This window comes from Podarcis gaigeae (genome assembly GCF_964106915.1).
Source record: "Podarcis gaigeae genome assembly, chromosome: 4".
Lineage (NCBI taxonomy): Eukaryota > Metazoa > Chordata > Lepidosauria > Squamata > Lacertidae > Podarcis > Podarcis gaigeae.
The window spans coordinates 16,641,769-16,649,232 of record NC_139677.1 but is presented as its reverse complement, the minus strand read 5'-3'; the positions used below and the strand labels follow the sequence as shown (position 1 = coordinate 16,649,232).

The following is a 7,464-nucleotide window of genomic DNA, read 5'->3' as shown; positions in this document are numbered from 1 at the left end:
CCTTTGCAGCTTAAAAGGAAGCTTAGGTATGCTGGTTTTAGTTTTGGTTTAGTAATCCAGGATGCTTTAAGGAAGACTGGGTTCTGCTGGTATTTCCCCCCCCCCCCTTTTCTTCCCCTTAAAACGATAACCACACCAAGAGTCTTCTAAAAGGTAAAAATAACATTTACTCACTCAGAGAATCTGTTGTGGAATAACAGATACAGTAGCCATAGGAGCCAAGTCCAGGGGGACATGGGTGCTTGGGCACCCACAATAATATAATTATGGGGGGTGGGCACCCACAAAGTCAATGAGAAAAGCCGGCAGGTGGCAGTGGCGCTGCCTCCAAGAGAGAAGATGTTCAGCTCCGCCCTCCACAGCCAGCCAGTGAGGCACACTTTAAAAAAAATGATTTATTTGGTTTTTCAGATTAAAATTTTACAGTCACATATCCAACATACAACATAGAAACAAGATTCCCTCTTCCCTCCTCCCCTTTGTGGGTCCTATTCTTAATCATTTCCTCCTGCATCTTTTATAATAATCCAAATCTTTTACCTCTCCATTGTGTCCAAAATTCACCATTAAACTACAAGTGTTATTCCATTCCTACTAATGATTTCAGCTGCTTACAATGGTTTTTAAGATAAATTATAAATTTCCCCCGTTGCTTGTTAAAATTTTGGTCTTCTTGATTTCTGATTCTTCTGGTCATTTTAGCCATTTCGACATAATCCATCAACTTGATCTGCCATTTCTCTCTGGTAGGGACTTCATCTTCTTTCCATCCCTGGCCACAGCCTTGGTCGCTTACATAAATAGTCTTTTCTGCACCCTTGGGATCTTGGGCACCTAGAATTCCTAAAAGGAAGGCTTTTGGGGGGAGGGTTAGAAAAGGTTATTTTAAACATTTTTTTCACCTCATTATATATTATTTTCCAAAATTCTTTTACTACCTTACACTTCCACCACATATGATAAAAGGTGGCGAGGCACCCTTTCTGGGCAGGGGGGACTCGGACATGGAGACAGAGTCTCTCTGCCTCTGAGTCTGAGTCCCTCCCCACAGAAAAGGGTGTTTCTCTGTCTGCTGGGGACAGAACTGAACTGTCGCAGCCACAGTGAAAGAAGCAATTCAGCTGTGCCCTCTACAGCCAGCCAGCTGCACACCATTTTTGGGGGGGAGGAAGGGAATAAGACAGAAGCAGAGTCTCTCTGCCTCCAAATCCAAGCCCCTCCCCACAAAAAAGGTGTGTCGCACATCCACATTGCAGCGGCGGGTGCCCACAATCCTGAGGGCGAGATGGCAGCCCTGTCAGCAGCTTTGTTCAGGACAACTCTATGAGCTTCATCTCCTATCATCTGCCTATCTAGCAAACATGCATTGTTGGTTTGACTGCATTGTAAATATCCCACAAGTAGCATAAGGAGGCATTGTGTGACCAGATGGAGATAGCCCCCGCCCCCAGGGATCATAAGGAAGGAATAAAGACTCTGGCAGCGTGTTATGGAATTAAAATTAGGCCACAAATTTATTAAACTTCTGAATGTAGGAAGACCTTGGCTTAGGCCTTTGGCATGTATCCCTCCCAGCCCCCCAGCCGGGGGGGAACTGAGTCACATCAGGGTAAATGGGATATGGGGGTGCTCTGCAAGACATAAGTGTAGCAGGCAGCCCAGCCTATATCCCTGTATGCAGGGTAGTTCACTGACAACCTTTTAGTGTATGGCTAATGTGGTGATCACACAGGGTCCCCGTCTATTGATCCCTGTGCCTCCACTTTCTTTCTCACTGCCACCACTCAGGCCCTACCTGGGACATTACTGAGTCCAGTCAGGGTTAAATTGGAACATAAACTTTTGTTTATTTATTGCAGTTTAACAAGCATGTGGTTTCATAAAAAGTATCAATCAATTACATTCATGGGGTGCCTATCCAGTCCTATAACTTTCACTACCTGCTCTCACTCAGTAAACCACCTCTCTGGTATTTACTTGTCTGCCTAGTCCCTAACTGTTCCTGACTCAGCCTATTTCATTACACTAACTCAACCTACCCACAACTCTAGCCCAATTCACTCCCACTCCAACCAACCACCCAACTCCCAACAAACTCCTCAAGGAACTCCCCCAGAGCTGGTTTTATAGTCCCTCTGACTCCACCCCCTGGGTCCTGACTGGGCAACCTGTTTAACTATTTCACCTCCAGCACTTTCTCATATGTTAATCATCACAGCCAGTGACACCCATTATATATAACCCTTTTTAAGAGGGGACCCTGGAATCGCCACCGCAGGGGGGTAAGTCACTACTTCATGCCCCCCCCCATATAGGGAAGAAATGACTAAAGGATTCCACCCAGGGCCATGAGCACCAAAGTTGTGACAAACTGCTACAGGGAATACAAAATCTGCCAATGCAGGAAAATTTCTTCCCAGTCCTTCAACTGCAACCAGTCAAAGACCGTAGCAGCACCCGCTAAACAGGAAGAAAAAGTTAACCTGCAAACAAGAAACATTAAACAAAGGGAGGGGAGGGAGGGTGAATTTCCAGAGCCGTCTCCCTGACTATTGTCAGCTCCACCCCCTCTTTATAAATGGGGCTGGCCCCACATCCCAGCAAGAAACTTGGGTGTGAACCTCCAAAAATTAACCCTGAGAGGCAAGCCAGTCCCTGTTTGCTAGTAAGATCCCTGGGAACTGTAGCACAAAACGCGATCCCGCAAAGGGCACCCACAATGTAACGTGTGAGTGCTCATTATTGGCTAATGTCCTTGGAGTGCCCTGCTTTAGCCGGAGCAAGATTGTCCCTGTCTGAGACCCTTCAGATATCCAATTCCAGACATCCTGAAAGATAATACATCTCTAATTTCCTCATTTGGAGTGTTCCAAGGGCAAACCTTTGGGGAATCTGCCAATATGATATACTATGTTACTTGTATAATTAGCACCTGGTTTTTTTCTCCCTCTTTGACACAACTCCAAATAGAAGACACTTATATGGTTTGAACATATTTACTACATATATAATCTCCTTTTCAAATACTGCTGCTATTTGAGTTCTTCTGGAGATCCTTGTTTCACTGCAAGAGTGCCGAAGATTAAATATTTTCCTCTGAGCTGTTGATGAAAGTTTGATTTTAATTAAATTCATTTAATAAGCAAAGTAGATCTGAGTCGTGCAGTTTGTTATATCTGGGTTCGCAAAATAACCATGCCTTTTAAATTCCATTAAATTATGCCTACAATATGGAGCTGTTACAGAATATGGTTAATTATGCTACCAATTAGACAGATTGACGTAGTAGTTAACAGAATCCTTCTTCTTTTGGGTGATGCATGTTATCTCTGTCCTCAAAGCTAACTCAAAGTACAAAAAAAAGGATATTAGTAAATAACTTATGCATGAGTTATTGCATTTGTTCACATAGTACCCTTGATACCTTCGTTCTTTCTAGTTCTTCTTTCCCTGAAGTGTTTGTCACTCCTTGGCATCCTCTCCCTTAGTCATCTTTTGCATTGTTATAAGCCACTCTTCCCCAACCTGGTGCCCTCCAGATATTTTAGTGTGCGACTTCCATCACCTGGTTCTAAAATCATCATTACAGGCAGGGTGGTATTTTCATGAGGTTTCTGAAATATATATCTATTCTCAGTGCTCCCTCCCTACCCCAGCCATGTAACCGCTATTACACTTTATTATTATACTTAATTTTGTACTCACATAATCAATATGATCAATCAGTCAGTTTATTAACCAGCAGTTAATAGATATGATGGGGACATGGGTGGCACTGTGGGTTAAACCACAGTGCCTAGGACTTGATGATCAGAAGGACGGCGGTTCGAATCCCCGCAATAGGGTGAGCTCCCATTGCTCAGTCCCTGCTCCTGCCAACCTAGTAGTTTGAAAGCACATCAAAGTGCAAGTAGATAAATAGGTAGTGCTCTGGTGGGAAGGTAAACGGCATTTCTGAGTGCTGCTCTGGTTCGCCAAAAGCGGCTTACTCCTGCTGGCCACATGACCCAGAAGCTGGACGCCGGCTCCCTCAGCCAGTAAAGCGAGATGAGCGCTGCCTAGAGTCGGCCACGACCGGACCTAACGGTCAGGGGTTCCTTTACCTTTAATAGATATGATGAGTGTTAACCACTTCACTGCTGGGAAGTAGAGCTGCACTCTGGCACTCGTCACGGTGCTCCGTGCGCCAGAAGTGGTTTAGTCCTGCTGGCCACATGACATGGAAAGCTGTCTGCGGACAAACACCGGCTCTCTCAGCCTGAAAGCAAGATGAGTGCCGGACCCCATAGTCGCCTTTGACTTGACTTAACCATCTAGGCATCCTTTACTTTACCTTGTGGGCTTTCCAGAGGCCTCTATTGGTCACTGTGAGAACAGGATGCTGGAGAAGATGTGCCATTGGCCCAATACAGCAGGGCTCATCTTATGTTCTTCAATGCCCTGCAAACAAATCAGAATGTATGTTCATTAAATAGCCAACATTGCCGAATCTCCCAGCAAACAAATCAGGATTAATGGAAGCACCCTGTATCTCACAATCACATGCATGCAAAATTAAGTTAACAATGAAAAGAAATAAGTCTGAACACTGCAAATTTGTTTTAATATTCCTTGAGTTGAAGGATCTCTAGATCTGCAGATAACTCATTGGCATCCATTTACTGCTGTTGAGTATTTGCCTGTTTCTATTTTTAATTAAACCAACCAGGGAAAATTTTAGCTTGAAAACTAATTATTTTTCTGGAAAGTGAGGATAGAGCCCATGAGGTTTCCTGGCTGCATCCTGACGACATGTAGCTCTTCTGTTAATCAAAAATCTTGTCTGATCAATGTGTAACATGACTTTTTTTTCCTTATTAATTATATTGTGCTTTTTTGAATTGGAAATAGTCTTGTTATGCAGCTAATATTGCTTACCAATTCTATGATGGCTCCCATGCATAATTGATTCACCATTGGATACATTAAAAATAAATTAGAAGCATTATATTAATCTTCATCAAAATTCAAGCAAAAAGCCAAGGAAAGTCATAGGAGAATGCCATATGAAGACAAGGCCAGCTGGCAAAGTTAGCATTCATACAGATCAGTTCCAATTGATCCACATTACCAAGTCTACATGGTACAGAACACACTCAAATTTAAAAATACGCTGGGAATGCCAGGCCAAGATAGGATTTCAGGTCAAGCGTGCTACAAAAAAGATCAGTAAACTAATATGTGCTCTGTGACCCAAGTTTTTTCCTAAAACACACACATACACACAAATATGGGTCAAGCTAATATGCAGTAAATGCTTTTGAATTATGGTCTGGAGGAGACTCTTGAGAGTCCCATGGACTGCAAGAAGATCAAACCTATCCATTCTGAAGGAAATCAGCCCTGAGTGCTCACTAGAAGGACAGATCCTGAAGCTGAGGCTCCAATACTTTGGCCACCTCATGAGAAGAGAAGACTCCCTGGAAAAGACCCCGATGTTGGGAAAGATGGAGGGCACAAGGAGAAGGGGACGTCAGAGGACGAGATGGTTGGACAGTGTTCTTGAAGCTACAAACATGAGTTTGACCAAACTGCGGGAGGCAGTGGAAGACAGGAGTGCCTGGCATGCTCTGGTCCATGGGGTCATGAAGAGTTGGACACAACTAAACAACTAAAGAATAACAACAATATGGTACTTCAGCAATTATTTTGTAAATTCCAACTTTTAGGCAAGAGATGGCTAACCTGTAGCCCTCCAGATGTTAGAATAATAGAATTGTAAAGTTGGGAGGAACCATGAAAGCCCCTGCAATTCAACAATCTATTTGCCCAATGTGTGGCTCAAGCCCACAATCCTGAGATTAAGAGTCTCATGCTCCACCGACTGGACAATAGTGAAGGCTCCAATTTCCATCATTGTCATCCAGCATGACCAATGGTCAGGGATGATCGAAGATGGAGTCCCACGACAGATTTGGAAGACCACAGGAGACGGAAGATGGAAGATCTGGGGACCACAGGTTAGCCACTCCTGCTTTAGGTCATATGCATGCTACTTTGTAACATTGTCTATGATGAGTGAAATGATGCTGTCCTTCCTCACTATTTCTATCACAACTGTGCAGAACTGTTGCCTTTGATAAACTGTACTTTGAGTTGTGCTCTGAAAGTTGTACTGAGAATGCTCAGTTGCCATTTCTGTAACAGCTTCCATCTCCTCTTGAGACCAATCTGCTTGGTGGTAGTATTAGACTATACCATAAGCACGACTTCTATCTTCTGCAGATAAACAATAGTTAATACAACCAACTCCCAGAAATCTTATATGTGAACTTCAGGATACTACAAGTGATAGTCAGTGTGAAAGATTGGTTCTACAATGAAGTAGATTATATTCCAACACTTCCTTTTGAAGAGCTGTTGCAGTACTTCTTAAAGGAAAGGAAATTCTCCCAGCATAAGGAACATACTCTCCTTAAGAAGGACTGTTGTGCACTCTTCAACTTGGTTAGCAAGGAAAACCAAATCACAACATTATTTGCATCTAAATTTTATCTCTCAGTAAGAAAAAAGCGCGGAGATTGTATGAGCATCCATTTCTCCCAGCCCTCTTTCCTCCTAACGATGTCTTCTCCTTCAGATGCAATGGCAGCATTGGGAAACAGCAAAGTTTGGCAGTCCTTCTGCTTCCACTGTGGAGTCCATGGTGATAGTGCCCTGAAGCCTGACTGGTCCAGAATCTGCTCGTGATGGCTGAAATTATGCTCACAAGGTATTTGATCGCAAAGAGAGTTAAGTCAGGGACCTTTGGGGCAAACGTGCTGCAGCAAGTGTCCAGGGAGGCCTGTTTATAGAAGTGACACCTTCACAACGTTGCCAAGCACTAAATATAGAAGACCCCAATACTCACCACAAATTTCACCAGCTTCTCAGTCTTAGTGCCATCATGCTTCATGATGGTCTAGTATGAGAAAGAGGGGCAGAAATGGTTTTGAAACCCTCACTCCTAAACTTTAGGCGATGGGGTTTACCTTATTATACCCTCAATAAAATAAGGCTGCAGTACCATGCACAATTACCCAGGAGTAGAAAAAGGTAAAGGTAAAGGACCCCTGGACAGTTAAGCCCAGTCAAGGCGACTATGGGGTTGTGGCATTCATCTCACTTTCAGGCCGAGAAAGCCGGCGTTTGCCTGCAGACAGCTTTCTGTGTTGTGTGACCACCAGGACTAAACCGCTTCTGGCTCAACGGAACACCATGATGGAAACCAGAGCGCAAGGAAACACCATTTACAGTGGTACCTATTTATCTACTTGCACTGGTGTGCTTTCAAACCTGCTAAGTTGGTAGGAGCTGGGACAGAGAAACAGGAATCACAGGGATTCGAACCGCTGACCTTCCGATCGGCAAGTCCAAGAGGCTCAGTGGTTTAGACCACAGCGCCACCCAGTCCCCTACCTGGGAGTAAGGGATGCTGGGTATCTA

General features: G+C 43.9%; 1 long non-coding RNA gene across 1 annotated transcript; it reads right to left on the bottom strand.

Annotated features, from left to right (window-relative positions):
* Positions 1–380: 380 nt before the first annotated feature.
* Positions 381–3,605, bottom strand: LOC310842758. The gene is made up of 2 exons (XR_014563341.1): positions 3,425–3,605; positions 381–855 (listed from the first exon to the last, which is right to left on the bottom strand). It is a non-coding gene; the product is annotated as an uncharacterized lncRNA (long non-coding RNA).
* Positions 3,606–7,464: the final 3,859 nt, after the last annotated feature.